Source organism: Protopterus annectens, chromosome 17.part0 (genome assembly GCF_019279795.1).
Source record: "Protopterus annectens isolate FY-2018-M chromosome 17.part0, PAN1.0, whole genome shotgun sequence".
Lineage (NCBI taxonomy): Eukaryota > Metazoa > Chordata > Ceratodontiformes > Protopteridae > Protopterus > Protopterus annectens.
In genome coordinates, this window is record NC_056751.1 from 13,930,996 (window position 1) to 13,949,117 (window position 18,122).

Genomic DNA, 18,122 nt, shown 5'->3' on the forward strand with positions numbered 1-18,122 from the left:
TAAGCCTAGTACTAATCTATGAACCTTTCTATCTATGAACCTCAGCACTGAAATAAATAGGACATGCTGGAGGGACAGATTCATAACCCAGAGGCTCCCTTCACTCTGGAGTAAAATCCCAGTCCAGGTTAGGCAGAGTCCCTCATTGACTCTCTTCAAGAGGAATCTTGATGAGTGGATGGGAGATCATAGGTTTACCCCGGGTATCACTTCTGTGTCACTGTTAGACAGAGGCACAGTATACTAACCTCGAAAAAGGGCATAGCAAAATAAATTTAAAATGGGTGGTGAAAGCCAAACACATTCTGGCTAGGCTTATAAATGCCCTAGGGCAGATAGCCTAGTATGAACCTATAAACCTATGAACCTATGAAATGCATGGCTACATCAGAAGCAGATGTGAATCAGCCTAAGTTTTCTTCCTCTCTACAATAAAGACAGTGGGAAACAGGTTTACACCTCTCTATCTTTTTACAGCACCTGCTGAGCTCCTGACATCAGCAGGACTAATTACCTATGTAAGATTGTTAGCAGTACCTGACGGGGTAAACTACAGATTTCTCTGTGCCTGTGGTATGACAAGCAGGTGGAAGCAAATTCCTCTGCAAGATATGTGAGAATTTAAACTTAAAAAAGTGGGTGGGTTTTGATTTCCTTTGATTCCTAGGCAAGGAAATGAAAGTTTTATAAAGTACAAGCAGGTTTCTGGTACCTACACAATACTGGAACAATACTGTAAGAGAAAAGCAACCTAAGGGTTGTATCAAACTGCAGGAGAAGGTAGGGTTTTCCTTTAAGGGAAAACACTACACTTAATATGTCCAGAGGTTCTTGCTGGTCCAGTAACAGTGATGCCAGTATGGTGTGCTGGAGGTCTTGGGTTCAAGTCCCAAATGAAAGCTAATATTTTCTTTCACTTGCATGACTCTGTCATTTTCCAGAAGGAAACATGGAGGAAGCATGCATCACTTTTGCTTTTAAAGAGTTCTGGAGGAAAATGATTATATCACTACCTTGAAGGTTTAAGAAAGTTTTTGTGGCCTACACTCTTGTGGACAAGCCTTTATCAAAACCCTCTCTCCATAAATCCACCAAGTATTCAGAACACTATGCCTGGACAATTCCCATGAGTTTCTCCTACCATCCTGGTCGACATAAGTATACTAAGACAATGTAGCAACTGCCTCATGTTCACTGACAGCCCTCTTCTCCTACCACATAATTCTTCTACATGCAAGAAATGTATGTACATCAGTAACCTGGAATCAATGCTCTCTCATGCCACAGTCAGTACTCCTGACAAAGAGGAGATTGCCAGCACTAACACCTCACCACCCACATCACATCGCCAAGCACAACACACACACACACCTATGCAGTGGTCCTCAGTAAAAAAACTTAGCTAAACAACAGAGACCCCCAAAATACCCTCAAACATTCCACACACAACACCAAACACATCACACACAGCAGACAACACACTAGTGTCTCACAAACACAGCCCATAATGCATAACAATAAAGCAATGCAGCCCATAAAGCATAACAATAAACCAAACATACTAGTCATTGGCAACTCAGTTGTGAGACACACTGATGTCCCCCTCACCACGCTCAACAAGGAAAAGGTCACAATCAGTTGTCTGTCAGGGGCCAGAATCCACCACATCACACACGCACTTAAGTCTCTCCACAACAGGTACAAGTATGACTCTGTCATTGTTCATGTTGGTGTGAATGACTTGAGACGTACCTCCCTGTACTATATGAAAACAGACATGATTGAGCTCTCAGAGTATGTCTCCTAGGCAGGTGTGACCCTAGCTCTAAGCAGCATCCTACCTTCACCAAGAATGATACTGAAATATTAATTAAAAAAAATTGACTTCAACAATTGGCTTAGTTTCTGGTGTCTTTCCAAGGGATCCAGTATCTGTCTTCCTGGGATGACATGGATGACAAGCCTCGATGCTTTGCTCGAGATGGCCTCTACCTGTCACCCCTGGGATTCCAGATCCTGGCCAGGGCTCTTGCCTCTCCAATTGTGCCTTTTATGTCCCAAAGACAAATCTTCCAACAAGCAAATTGAAGATCACACTGCTTAACACTAGGAGCCTTAACCTGAAAATGCACTCACTGGAGACTCTCCTTGCACTGGAAGATGCAATCTCTGTGCAGTTATGGTAACTTGGTTCAGGGCTGCAAAGACCACCCCTGCCTTACCAGGCTATACTCATTCCACACTTTTGGACCCCAAAATGTGGTCAGAAAGACTAAGGGTGAGAAAGTGTCTATCTTCATTAAGGACAGGCGCACCTCCAGACTGGTTTGCCAGCATGATGCACTGGAATTACTCCAGGTGCAACTGACAGTTGATAAGACACCCATCCAAGTTATAGCCAACTACAGACCCCCCCATGATTCAGGACACCCACTCCTCCTACCTGGACCTACTTAAATCCATCAAGGTACCCCCTAACACCCTGATCCTTGGTGACATCAACTACCCCACAATAGAATGGGTGAACTATTCCTGCACTAATGCATTCACCCAATGATTCCTTGACTTCATCAATTCTAATGCACTAGACTAGCTCGTCTCATCCCCACTAGGGGAGATAACATTCTGGACTTGGTTCTCACCAACATGGGTGACAGCTGCACCACTCCCATATTATGTTCTTCCCTGGTGAGATCAGACCATCGGTCTGTCTCATTCAAAGTCTCTATCCCACCCATCCCTCCCCCCAGCTGTAACCAGGCTAAAAAACTTCTCAAAAGCTGACTATAACCTCCTAAGCAAGGGTATCAGTAGCTTCACCCCCCCCCCCAGAGGATGCAGACAACTATGCTGAACAGTATGCCAATGCAGTATACAATCACTTGTACAACTGCAAGGACTCAAGTACCCAACAGAACTAAAACCTGCTCCTCAAGGAAACACAAATCTGTCTGGTGGACATCCTCTATCAACAGGCTTTACAACAAAAGGAAGAAACTGTTGTCCAAGGGTAAAAAGGAACAAATTCCAAATTGGAAAAAAACTCCCTTCTGAGCCTCAACAAGCAAATTAGATCACTAGTGAAAACCACAAAAGCCAGTTATGAACTGAAACTAGCCTCTGAAACAAAGGGAAACCACAACGCCTTTTTCAGTTGCGTCAGGAATCTCCATGGCAAAGCCCAGATTTGTTCCAAATTAGTACTTTAATGGTACCACTTACACTGATCCTGTTGACTCAGTCAACCTGCTAGCTGATAGGTTCAGTGTAAACTTCACCCCCTATCCCCCCAAAGGCCTATTCAACATCCCCAGTACTTGTCCCGTACCTCACATCTCCTCCCATCTCTGTAGATCAAGTGTTAAAGGCCCTATCCAAGGCAAAGAACACAGCTTCCATGGGACCTGATAGTATCCCAGGCTGTATTTTGCACCATTTCCAGCAAGAACTAGCTTTGCCATTGAGAACCCTATTCAGCCTACATATTTCAAGTCCAGCAGAGTGGAGAACTGCCATTGTCATCCCCTTGCACAAAGGTGGTGCCACTACTGACCCAGGAAACTATCACCCCATTAGCTTGACAAATCTGATCTGTAAAGCCACGGAGCATATTATTATGGATCTCATAAAAAAAGGACATAGGCAATCTCCAAGCACTTGACCCCACTCCATTCGGATTTGTCAAGAAAAGATCTTGCCTGTTGAACCTGGCTGACTTCTTTGAAACTGCCACCAAGGCCGTAGATGAGGGAAAATCAGTACATACCTCAGCTTGGCTTGGCCAAGGCCTTTGACACAACCCCCCACTCGGGCATCATCGAAAAGCTAACACAACTTGGCATAAATCCTTATCTCATCAGGTGGGTCGACAAGTGGCTCCCCGATAGGAACCACAAGGTCAAAATAGGTACGTCCACCTCTGACAGAAGACCTGTCACTAGTGATGTTCCCCAGGGATCTGTCCTGGGACCCCTACTGTTTGGCATCTACTTCTCAGGGGTCCAGGCAAAGATAAAGGGCCTGTGGCTGACCAAGTTTGCGGATGACTGTAAGCTGGGTGCTGTCATTGACTCCTCAGATGATGTTAACATACTGCAAGAAGGTCTCACAGCAACAAATGACTGGTGCCAAAGTCATGGCCTTAAGTTAAATGCAAAAAAAATGTATTATCATACCATTAGGCAAAAACACAGCCCCTACTGATTACCACATCAACAGCAACCCCTTAAGCACACAACCAGTGGTGACAGGCCTGGGTACTCAGGCTGACAGCAATCTCACATTCAAAGCAGCAGTTTAATAAAATAGTGCCCATATGAATGTAAAAGATCCTGGTGTACGTATATATCCTTTAAAATGTACCACTAGCGATCTGTGTACCCCATATAACCTGCAACTTCCAGAAACCGATTCTTTAATTTCAAAGAAATAAAGATAACGAGATTAAGACACCGGCGCAAACGGAGAAAACAAGCAAAGCAGATTTGGTTAGAGAGGTTTCAGTTAAGCCTGATGGAGTTAAATACTTCACCTCTACATCCTCCTGTTTCAAATTAATTCTGCCTATAGTTTGGTATTAACAAGACTGAAGTTCACTGAAATACATTTATTTCATTCCTTTAGTAACAGTGATGTTGATTGGTGTTTTCTGTAACCTGCTTCTCTACTCCTCAGAGCCAGGAAATGCATTTCTCTAGTCTAAAGACAGTCCTTACAGAGAAAACTGTCACACCAGTTTTATAGCACATAGCAGATAACAATGCTTAAAATGATTTACGTTTCAAGGAAATGACTTCATTCAGTAATTTCATTTTTTTAAAACCAGGAACATGTACTAAACTAAAAGGTTTATTTTAAGCACAATTCTTAATAGACACATTCTAAAATGAAAGAAAAATGGACTAATGCCATACCTAAGTTTGGTCATTTTTAAGTCTCTCAGCAAGGCATACTTTCTTTCTTGTTTGCTGCAGCACCCCGCCTACTGCCCTTTCAGATAAAAAAAGCATAGTACAATGCGTAGACAACAGTCTCTCTACTTTTATTACTTGAAGAATGGACAAAGAAACTTTTCTGTCATAATTAGTAAGATTCTTTGAAATGGAACACAATTGGAGGGAATGAAGAAGGCTGGAAACAGTGAAACTTTGGCAAACTTAAGATAATAACTTTTTTCTAATTAAAGTTTATATACCACATTAAAAACTATGCACACTATACTGATGTAATACAATTCAACTTCTGAGAGAAGTTTCATTTCTGATCACATTCCATCCATTTTAAGCACTATTCTGAAATACTCAAACTGTGCTTTTTTTGACTGGAGCTGTGTGACACACAAGTGGGGCATTAAGAGCAGAGCTGCCTTTGACATTTTGTATTGCATATTACAGCAACAGAAAAGTAAAGTACACAATTGTAAATAATTCTGAGCAGCATCGTTTGGCACTATAGGGCCCTTCTGACTAGAGCTGTGACATTCACTTTGCAGTGTATAGGATAGAAAACACATTGTTAGCATCTCACTATTCTGTGCTAATAAGTACTACTTGGAAATTATTGAACTGTACTCTTTTGACTGGATGGTGCTAATTGGAGGTTTTTTTTTTTATTTTGGTTCCCTTCCCTTATCCAGACTGTCATCCATGGCCTCCACATCCATCACTATGTCTACAGGCTGCTCCACTGCAGCCTGGACTCTTGACAATTTTTGATGGGACCAGCAGGAATCTTAATTACATTCTGTGGGGGACACGCTATCATTCAATCAGCCAGCTATTTTTGGTATGACCTATCAGTGTCCCCTCACTCTTGAAGCCTATGGTTATGTCCTAGGAATGGGCTTGCAAAGGGGAAAGTGTAGCATATTGTCCCTCCTCAGTAGCAGTTCGGCGATGTCCAACCCAACCTTCCACACAGAACCATACCTCTTATCATGCCAACATTACCAATCTCCACCAGGAATTGTCACAGGAGATGCTGCTTTACTGATCTCCCCTCTAAAATAGTAATGTCCATTCCTCCCTGCCACTCCATCAGTCGTCTGAGCTGCTAATCGAATCTGGGTCTCCTGGGTCACAGTCAGGGCTTTATCCCTCTACACCACCAGAGTTCTGACATTTTTCCTTGCATTTTATATTAACAGAGGAATAAGACAAGACAGATCCTCATCTTTGCAAAATAACCTAATAACCTTGTTAATGATCACCAGCCTCAGATTCATAGGTGCTTACTGGGCTAATAACTACTAGGCCCATTCCAAGATTACCTGTACACTCCAAACTTATGAGTGTCTATATGGGGGGAGGGGCATGTTAGCAGACAGGTGAGTAATGGATTTGTTGGGGGGGTGCTAGTTAGGATACATTTTTTATTGATGACCTCTGTCCATAAGGGACATGGGGGTCAGACCGGGGGAGTACATTTATGATTTGCCATCCAGTTATTAAGGTTTCATTTGAATAGGGTCAGGCATGAACTCTGCTTTACACAGATGGGAAGCCTATTTCATAGCACTGGGATCATTTGGAACACGTCTGTCTCTCCAGCATGTTCTGTTTCTGTCATGAGTGAAGTTCAGATTCCTGGATCTAGTGTTTCCAGTGCTGTTTGTTTTGCATATGTACAACAGACCCATCAGGACTGGGTCTGAAAAAGCTCTGTAAGCCTGGCAAAGATGCCTCTCAGCAGTTTGTAGGAGACTGAATACCGAGACAGAGCCTTTAAGTAAATCAGTGTAGGACAGGGTATTCACGCCCTAAATTCTCTTGATGAGAAACCTTTGTAGGCATTCCAACTGTTGCAAGAGTCTTGATAGGTACATACCACTGGAGGCATTGTACTCAATGAGAGGTCTGAAAATGGCCAAGTAGAGTAGTGCTATAACTTCCTTGGACCTGGATTCCATACCTTCACCTATAAGTTGAGTGACAGAATGAATTTTCTTACTATCATAGCTATGTGTTGGTCAAAGGCTAGATTACTGTCTATGTCTATGTTCCCCTATCCCTTTTTATCAATGGAATAATTAACTTGGGTGGACAGTTTCCCAAGGGACATTATAATGCATTTTCTGGCATTAAGTTTTGGGCTATGGCTTTGACACCAGTCATTTCCCTGTGTTAAACCCTCTTGTAAGATATCAGTGTCCTGAGGGAATCTATAATAGCTCCCAATTTAGTGTAAACTGCAAACTTGATGTGCCAGAGGCCTTGAATGTTAGCATATGTTACTTGGAAATCAAGGCTAAGTAGGAGTTTGCACAGCACAGAACCATGGTGTACTGCACTGGTGACCAGTCTCTTGGAAGAGATGGACTCACTGTTCCTGACTTTTTGAGTGCCATCTGTGAGCAATCCATGAGTTATGCAGGGATTTTTGTCTGTCTCAGAGAACTTGTCAACAATGCCTGAGTGGGGTATTGTATCAAATGCCTTGGCCAGGTCAAGATACATAGTATGCACTCTTTTATCCCCATCCGTTGCCTTGGTGACCCACTCAAAGAAAGCTTCCAGATTAAGTAGACACAACCTTCTTTTAAAGCAAATTGGGATGGGTCCAGTGTCTGTAGGTTGCCAATGTCCTTGTTTATCATTTCCATGATAATTCATTCCATGGCTTTGCATATTAGGCTCATTAGACTGATGCATCAATACTTCCCTGATTCAGTTGATGGTCCTCCCTTGTGGACGGTAAGGACTGTTAAGGTCTTCCATTCACTTTGAATATAGCCTGTTTTGAGGCTGTAGTTGAACAGTGCCTCAGGTAGTCCTGACAGGTCGTGTTTTAAACTGCTCAGGAGACAACTGGGGGGATGTTGCTCGGATCCGTAGAGGTGGCGTTCTTGGCATTAATGAGTGTTGCCAGCACCTTGTCCCGGCTATTAGTTGGGGGAAGTATGTTACAGGGGATTTCACTGGGTATGTGAAGTCTGAGCTGAATTTATTAGTCAGTATATTTGCTATGTGACCCTGACTGGTGGAGGTGACACCATTCACTACCAGTTCTACACAGTTCTGTTACCGTTAAGGTTCCAGACACAGGAAGGCTTTGTGATTCTCCTTATCTTGTGAGGCTATCCTGACCTTGTAGTTGGCCTTGTTGGACTTAATTAGACCTCCTAGTTTCTTGTTTAGCTGTATATGCGAGTACTTGTATTTAAGGGAATTGCTGTTCCTGATTCTGGCGAGGAGTTTTTTTTTACTTTTATTATATACCCTGTTTAGGTGAGGTTTCCACCAGGTTTGTTCTTAGTGCTTGCTTTGGATTTACCTCTGCTATGCCAGCCTCTATTAATCCATTCATGTTTGTATAGGGAATCTATGAATAATTCTGCATAGGTAACTGTGGTCTCGGTGGTAGGGGAAGCCTTGAATCTTGACATACTCTCACTTAATAGGATGTAGTTTGCCTTAGAATAGTTTGCAACTTTAAATGGCTTAGCTGGGTTTTCCGGGTTGATTTTTTACTTCAAAAGGAGACAGTCAATAGCTATGCCAACCTTGCACTGGTACAATGGGAGAAAATGTTCTTGTTGCATAATAATGCCTTTTCCGAGCACATAATCTGGTACATACGTTTTGTGGATGATATATTTTTACTTTGGCAAGGCTCTTAGACAATGTTGGAGGATTTTGTTAATTATATGCACAGTACAACTAACTTCCTTATATTTACATATAAATACTCTACTGTAGAGATAAAGTTTTTAGATGTGAAGGTTAATAAAACAGAACTCTATAACTTGTATACTAGTGTTTTTAAGAAACCTACTAGGAAGAACAACTTTCTGCACAAAAGTAGCATGCATCCAAGGCACTTTACACGTAATGTGTTGAAAGGGCAGGTATATAGAATAATGAGACTGCATAATAATGATTCCCTTTTACAAACAGCACTTAATTTGCTTAAAAATTATTTTATAAAATGATTTTTTACATAGAGGGTACAGCAAGAAAGAAATAGATGCCTTTATCACTAATGCCTGGAAAGAGAGGGAAAGGAAATGCAGGGCTTATTTTACCGCCGGGTATGACTGATACTTTAAGAGTTTCCTTACCATATTCCAGTGCTATTAGTAAATATTGTGATATCATACAAAACTGAAATATTTTACACACAGTAGAAGAACTGAAGGGGGTTCTAGATATAACACCACATTCTACGTTCAAGAATAATAAGTCCCTTAAGAAGCACCTGTGTTACAGATCACAGCATTGTAACAAGGGGACTCTATCAAGTAGGCTGGGCACTTTCACCTGTAGGTCTTGTTCAGCCTGAAAATATATTTTTACAGGTTCAGTTTATATGCACCCATATGTTAATTTTAAAACTGAGCTTGATTTCTATGCTGATTGTAAAACTACTAATATTGTCTATTTTAGTAGCTGTCAGGTCTGTCACGCCTTTTATATTGCCAAGACTAATAGGTCTTTAAAAGACAGAATCCCTGAGCACTACAGGGGCATTAAACATAAGATAGACACTAATGCATTAGCACAGCATATTATTTAGCATGGTTCAGAACATACCTTCAAGTTTTTTGTACTTCAGATACTGGATGTGTGGATTAGAGGTGGTGATTTGATTAACCGTACAGACACAGCAGAACAGAAATGGATATTGCTTTTCAATGCAGATAAACTGCCTGGTTTAAATGGGGTATCTAGCCTCAAATCATTTTTGAAAGCACGTCCATGTAAACATGAATTTGTGTGTCTCTTGTATTTATAAGTTTTGTTTATACATTTTTATGGTTTTAGATGCTTGTATATTTATCCTGTAAATATACATTTAGTTTTTAATTGGTTCAACTAACTTTTGTCAGCTGATTGGTAACCCTGTCTTTAAATTGAATGTCTTATCTTGTAACTAGTCTGAGGAAGCGATGTTGTAATCGAGAAAGCACTTACTTTTAACCTTTGTTATAATAAACTGTTTTCAGTTTCTAGCCGTGTTGGTGCAGTATTCGTTATTATTTTTAGCTTTGTGATCCTACTTACTAGTGAGGACGTAACATGGGGAGGGTGCATCGCTCTCCCATGTTGGTGAGTAACAGATCCAATATGTATAATACTCTGACTGGAATATGCAGTATTTGTTCCAGGGTGTCTGTGTAATAAAGTCCAGGAAGTGTTGTGGCTGGGTTTGACGGAGTCTAAGCTTTCTAGTCTATAAGGGGGTAGTTAAAGTCACCCATGAATACAGTGTTTGGTTGTATGGCAAATGCCTCTAGCAGATTTAGGTAAGAGTCATGAGACACTAGATGCATAAATGGCAACCTACAGCTAGCTGTGATATGGTGAGGGACCTTATCTATGGTGACTTGCATGTGGATGAGTTCAGCCAACCTGGACGAATATTTTTTGCTAATGTAGATCGAGACACATCCACCTTTGGCCACAGTCTGTGCTGTCATTGGTCTAAACGTGCAGAAGGCACTGTAGCCTTGCACTTCCAGAGTACCTTCTATGGATTTAAAACAAGTTTCAGTCATGGCACAGGTGTCTACATTCTCCACAGTGAGGAGAACTTGAAGGGTGTGCATTTTTTTTTTTTTAGGTTCCTAGCATTGAGCAGTAACACTTAAGGTTGCTCAGAGACTTTTTCTCTATGTTGGTAGTGTCTTTTTAGCATTACCTAAAAAAAGGTCTAAGGGGGTGAATCATTTTTAGCCAATAACTGAAAGGCTGGGGGGGGGGGTAGGTGCAGCTCATCTTTGGCAAAGTAAGATCAGTTGACCATCTCCTCCCATGCTGACAGATATTGTATACACAGAGTGATACCAGAAGCTAAATCAGTTATTAAAAATTGATTGTTTTATGTTTGCAATGTGGCATTATCCTTGGTGAGGTTAGAATGCTTCTCAGTGCAAGGCTCATATCTGTCTTTAACACATATTCCGAGAGAGCCATTGTATCTCTTTTCATATAGTCTTGTGAAGTACATATTATTTACACCCACATAGACTATGGTAGAATCATATTGGTACCTGGGGTGCAGTGACTTGAGTGCATTCATGATATTGCAGATCCTTGTTCCGGATAGGCAACTAACCATTATCTTTTCCTTGTCTAACCTGGTGAGTGGGGCATCTGTGTGTTGCACAATGGTGTCCTCAGTGACAAGAGTGTTAGGTAAAATATATGCTTCCCTTACAGGCCTGCTCTTAGGAGACCATTTGGTGCAGGCTTATGTGAGATGTTTGGTGTTTCTTTTGATGTGTGTTTTAGGGATTGCTGAAGGCAGCTTTAGATGTCTTTGAGATTTGGGAAGATTTCTTTTAAGTGACTCACCATAAGACATTCCTTGTGTGTGATGAGCAATATGCACAAGGAATGTAGTCTGGGCATTCCGGGTAACCTTATTTGTATGTGAAACATTTTCCACCTAGGAAGTTCTGTGTTTACATCTCTTGCATACTGTGTTATTTTCATTAATGATTAAATAGATGTCGGAGAACATGAGGATTCCCAAATCTACCAAGTTGGTCACAGAGATATTAGAAAATTGCATATCCATGTTGTCCAGTTCTGTAATAGGGTGGTCTGTTTAGGATTAAGAATTTGGATTCATAGGGTAGTTTTTGGAGTTAATAGTGTTAGGATATGGCAGTGCTGTTCTAAACACAAACTACTTTCTGGGGTTAAGGACAAGATGCTGTACAGTGCTAGGATATGGTACTGCTATTCTTTCCACATGCTAGCTTCTCTAAGATTAATTCTGTACAATGCTACTACTCTGTACAGCTTTTAGGCTAATTCACTCTTCTGCAAGGTGATCTGGAGGCAAACAAAACTAGAAAAAGTCAACAAATAGACAAATGATTTTTGCCACACAATTAAATAAATGCTTTAAAATGCACAAACATAGTTTTGATCACTGTATAAAGCAAGTACATCAAGAAAATATATATTCTTATCTTAGGCTGGATGGCTCTGGATGCAGATGAAACACTTAAAATAGTGTTGGAGAGCTCAGTGTCATGGACACTTAAAGAGTGTAGGTGAAGGTTAAAAAGGTAAAATAAAACTAATAGGTGCTGTTCTGCCAGTAATGTCCTCTTCATTTTAGTGCTAGGAGCAGCAGCCCTACCTGTTCCACTCTTCCTACAGTTCTGACTTATGGTACTAGTCTCAGAGTTACAAAAAAAGTCTGATAGCTTTCTCACCACAGAAGGATATTTACATCTATGCACAGAATACGACTGCAATCATCTGAACTACACCGGACAACAGAGACTGCAGTATAAGTCACATAAAAGACAATCACACGTCATCCAGGCACTTACATACATGTAATATTCTCAGGTTCAGCAGCAGTGAGCTCTGGGATATTTTATTTTAACTAGATAAGACAATGCACTTGGTTTTAAGAGTGACCTAGAGGATTTGGTGAGTTTCTATCATAGCAGTGAAACCCAGTGTTGCAAGCCCTACATGTTTGAAAAATAAACTTTGATTTCAATATTAACTGTGAATTACAAAACTTATTGAACACCTTTAATTTTTTTTATAGAAGGGCAAGTCCCCATTTGGTCCCAAATGTGGATATCTTTATACACTTACTTTGGGGTCACTATGTCTCATACTACAGGGAAATCTCAGAGGTGCCACAATCTCAGACTTAGTACATATTGCCACACACTTGCAACAATAGTCTCTTAATTCTGGAGAATCACTCCCCAGACCTACTCTGGGAATTTGGCTTTGTTCTCATCATGAAACCTCCTTAACTACACAATCTGCATGTATACTGTGTGGAAATCAAACCCAGTTTTACATAACAGGTTTCATGGCTGTTCCATAGCTTAACATCTCTGTGTAATATAGTTTTAAAAAACTACATTTTCAGCTTTATCTAAATATTAACTAGAAGTAAAGACAAATTCAACCCTTGTTTGTTGCTTTGATTATTTCTTTCCTTAAGAGTGCTGTTTCCATACAGTATAATTTTTGTGGTAATAGATGCAAGATAGTGAAAATCAGTTAAATATTTCCATCCACCTATCTTATAAGGTTACTCACGGGGTCTGACTAAGGGTATTTATTTGTTGTGCTAACTCTTACATGTTTTATTATTTTGAATTACCGTTGGTGTAATCTCAAGACTTCAAAGAGTCATAAATTACCAAAAGAAATTGTTAGGACAACTCATAAGGTATGCTGATTCACTGAAAGACATGCGAGTCTTTGGAGCAGGCTGCCTAACTGAATAAAGAAAATGGTGCATGTGCATCATGAAGTCACTATTGGACTAACGATGCATGTGCATCATGAAGTCACTATTGGACTAATGGTGCATGTGCATCATGAAGTCACTATCGTAGTAATGATGCATGTGCATCATGAAGTCACTATCGTAGTAATGATGCATGTGCATCATGAAGTCACTATCATAGTAATGATGCATGTGCATCATGAAGTCACTATCGTAGTAATGATGCATGTGCATCATGAAGTCACTATCGTAGTAATGATGCATGTGCATCATGAAGTCACTATCGTAGTAATGATGCATGTGCATCATGAAGTCACTATCGTAGTAATGATGCATGTGCATCATGAAGTCACTATCGTAGTAATGATGCAGTGCATCATGAAGCCACTATCATAGTAATGATGCAGTGCATCATGAAGCCACTATCGTAATAATGATGCATGTGCATCATGAAGTCACTGTTGTAGTAATGAGGCATGTGCATCATGAAGTCCCTATTGTAGTAATGAGGCATGTGCATCATGAAGTCACTGTTGTAGTAATGAGGCATGTGCATCATGAAGTCACTATTGTAGTAATGAGGCATGTGCATCATGAAGTCATTATTGTAGTAATGTGCATCACAAAGTCACTGTTGTAGCAATGAGGCATGTGCATCACAAAGTCACTATTGTAGTAATGATGCAGTGCATCATGAAGCCACTATCATAGTAATGGTGCAGTGCATCATGAAGCCACTATCGTAGTAATGATGCATGTGCATCATGAAGTCACTATCGTAGTAATGATGCATGTGCATCATGAAGTCACTATCGTAGTAATGATGCATGTGCATCATGAAGTCACTATTGTACTAATGAGGCATGTGCATCACAAAGTCACTATTGTAGTAATGAGGCATGTGCATCACAAAGTCACTATTGTAGTAATGAGGCATGTACATCACAAATTCACAATTGTAGTAATGAGGCATGTGCATCACAAATTCACTATTGTAGTAATGAGGCATGTGCATCACAAAGTCACTACTGTAGTAATGATGCATGTGCATCATGAAGTCACTATTGTAGTAATGAGGCATGTGCATCATGAAGTCACTATTGTAGTAATGAGGCATGTGCATCACAAAGTCACTACTGTAGTAATGATGCATGTGCATCATGAAGTCACTATTGTAGTAATGAGGCATGTGCATCATGAAGTCACTATTGTAGTAATGAGGCATATGCATCATGAAGTCACTATTGTAGTAATGTGTATCACAAATTCACTATTGTAGCAATGAGGCATGTGCATCACAAAGTCACTATTGTAGTAATGATGCATGTGCATCATGAAGTCCCTATTGTAGTAATGAGGCATGTGCATCATGAAGTCACTGTTGTAGTAATGAGGCACGTGCATCATGAAGTCACTATTGTAGTAATGATGCATGTGCATCATGAAGTCACTATTGTAGTAATGATGCATGTGCATCATGAAGTCACTATTGTAGTAATGATGCATGTGCATCATGAAGTCACTATTGTAGTAATGAGGCATGTGCATCATGAAGTCACTACTGTAGTAATGAGGCACGTGCATCACAAAGTCACTATTGTAGTAATGAGGCATGTGCATCACAAAGTCACTATTGTAGTAATAAGGCATGTGCATCATGAAGTCACTATTGTAATAATGATGCATGTGCATCATGAAGTTACTATTGTAGTAATGATGCATGTGCATCATGAAGTCACTATTGTACTAATGGTGCATGTGCATCATGAAGTCACTATTGCACTAATGTTGTATGTACATCATGAAGTCACTATTGGACTTGAAGTAAAACTGATACTGATCACATTTAGAATGTGATAGTTGTGCAAAGGCCTGGTCCCAGAGGGTACTGTTTCCATTATTCTGTGTAGTCCCAGCTGTCCATCTGATCTCTTCCTAAAACCAGATATGACCTCTTTTTACTGGATTTGACACCTTTCTTCAGTCCTTTCAAACACTAAGAAAGTGTGTTTTAATTACTTAAATTGTCATTTACCATCCAAGGCAACAGTTTATTTTTCTACAGCTTAGTATGACATTGTTTGGAGCCAGCTTAGAACATTGCTTGTGATTATCTTATGAGAGAGTACAATTTGTTGCTGTGTTGGGAGTTCAAATCACAGCTGGCAAGTTGTATTCTGATTTACTGCTTCAATGTCCTTTTAGCAGGTTTGTACACTGCTGCACTGTAACATTCTGCTATCTGTCACTGTAGGGTATGCTGCAGGGTTGCTGATTGGAACTTTTCAGAGGTCACCTTTACAGTGACTGGATAACATTTTGGGTATTTTGCTGTTGGCTAACATGCTCATTGAGCATTCCCACAGAACTGTATTGCTTAAAGTTGTGCAAGGTTGTACGAGGCTGCTATAAGTTGCTAGTTGAGCATTTGTACAATATTGTTGCATGTGTTTGCATTAGGCCACTATTAGTTGCTTCAGTGTCTAGAAGGCTCTAACAGCATGATCTATGCCTTGCATTCCCTGTCAGTAGTACTCCTATCTTTTTGATATTCTGTATCTTCACAAGTAAAATAGGTCTACTGATACCAGAACAAGGGATTTAAATCACCAGCACATAAATAAAACACACTAGAAATATAAATTTATTACCGAATACCTACCCCACCTCAGAAGCAAACTTCTTCCACAAGTACACAGCTTTGTAACTCATTTGCCTTGTATTTCCTATGAACTTGTGAACATTAACCCACTTCACTCTTGGAGGTAACATACTTGTAAAGGGTGACACAGCCTACCAGTAAATGGGGAACAGTGTAAAACAGTGCCACAGCACTGCCTCAGTTCTCCTAAGCCAGGGAAAAATGAGGAAGAAATCACGTCCTGTTTTATTCAAATATTGTGTTACTAGTTTTCTATTTTCTCCAATTTTAAACTTATTATGTTTTACAATAAACCTATTTTATAATTGCAGTAAATCACACCAGAGTTCTGTCAAAACCGTTTTTTTTTTTTTTTTGTTCCTACACCTGTGGTAGCATAGTAGCAATCTTATTATATGTTATTAATTATTTGATATTTTAATTTTTCCTCCACAATATAGTAAATGTGTTATGTTTCAGGATTTTGAAATAGCATTTATTTTATTTTTCTCTGTCTGCAGTTGTACCTGCTTCTTCTCTATTCCTCTCCATCCTGTATTTTATTCTTTCGTATATCTCTTCTCTTTCTTGCCTTCCTGTGTAGCACTCTAACATCTTGCTCTTTATCCCTCTCCTGTCTACATCTTCCTTCTCAAATCCTGCCCCCATCATGTTCCTTCCGAAAAAGCTACTGTAAATAAATACATGACATTAACTCATTCCCCGGAACTGCCTAGCCTTTATTTCCCTACACTGCCTATTTTAAGTGCAGTTACTGATTGCTTAAAATGTTATATCCATTCACTACTGTTTTCAGCAGTTTCTAGTTCAGCATTTTAGATAAATACGAAAGTGTGTCATCTCTAAAGATATCATCACCTATTTCAAAACATTTCAGCTTGCTTGTTTTGCAAAGGCTATGGCTTACTTGCAGGAATTTAAAATGTGAATCAGTGCGTTTCAAAATGCATGCTACTGTAATACCTAAAAAAGGAGCCCTGTGTGTTTGAAAATGTTTGTTACAAGCTTGTAACTCAAAAGGTCAGTGTGAAAAGACCTGCGACAATCAGGAATGACAGTTGAAGAAGGTAGGAAAGTGGAAATGGCACTGAATCTAGAAAGATGATGATAGTTGATGGAACATCCCAAATTCAGGTTGAAAAATGGGAAAAGGGGTCGATGATGATGTTGTACCTGGAAAGTTTGTTCCTGTGTGTCATAACATATGCTCTATTGTACCCACGTGCACTAATACCAAGTTATAAAGGTCAGTGATTAATGTAGGAGTACAAGGAAATTCACATTTTTTTACTTCAGGTTCCTTCCATCTGGCTGTGTGTGTGTGTGTGTGTGTGTGTGTGTGTGTGTGTGTGTGTGTGTGTGTGTGTGTGTGTGTGTGTGTGTGTGTGTGTGTGCGTGTGTGTGTCTGTGTGAGTCTACATTATTGAGGTGCATGATGACATCCCAGGATTCAGGTTGCTGAACAGAACCTTTAATGCTTAAACAATAAATGAAATATGCCACTCTTCAACTATTAAAGCTTTCATATGCAAAATCCCTAGCTACAACTAGCTATAATTTTTATATTTTAATACAATGTAATTATAGTTATTTACGGCAAAATTGTTCATTTTTACAGAGCAATAATGTAAGTTTTAAGTTTTTTTCAGATCTCCTGTTACTGGGCTCGCATGCTTCTTATACGGACTAAAGAAGTGCACTTAACGGCTTCTGTACGCAGTTTATTCCCTAGTCAGGAGTTTGGCAGCATGTAAAAGCAAATCCTTATTGAAGCCAGCTGTGGATGTAATACAAAGCACAATCATTACTTGCCTGTTTGTACATTTCTAGAAAATCTAGTTTTGTCATATTTCAGAAATACAGACACACACATACACTGACAATCTGACAACTGTTGATATGTGGAATATCTCTGCAAACACCACATTTTGGCACATCTGTTTTTATTACAGTTGTTGACTGCAAAATTCCTTGCCTCTTCACAATCAAGTGTTAAATGTGCACTATTCAATGCATATCAGCAGGATGCAAGTTTCAGTGCTTAGCTCAACACACTGGCAGCACCCAATATTAACATGTCTAAAAAGTTTCATTCTGAAACAGAGACCAACATATTTGAAAAAGAATGAATCATTTGTGTTTGCAGTCTGGCAGCAATAAACAAATAGTAAACAGACAGTGAAAAGCTACTTTCATAATACAGAACTAACATCTCCAGCTTAAGTCCCTTTCCTATCTAAAC

The 18,122-nt window shown here is 39.9% G+C and overlaps 1 protein-coding gene across 5 annotated transcripts in view; it reads right to left on the reverse strand.

Annotated features, from left to right (window-relative positions):
- CSGALNACT1 (chondroitin sulfate N-acetylgalactosaminyltransferase 1) overlaps positions 1–18,122 on the reverse strand; it is a 981,568-nt gene that overhangs the window by 963,282 nt on the left and 164 nt on the right. The window lies entirely within an intron of this gene.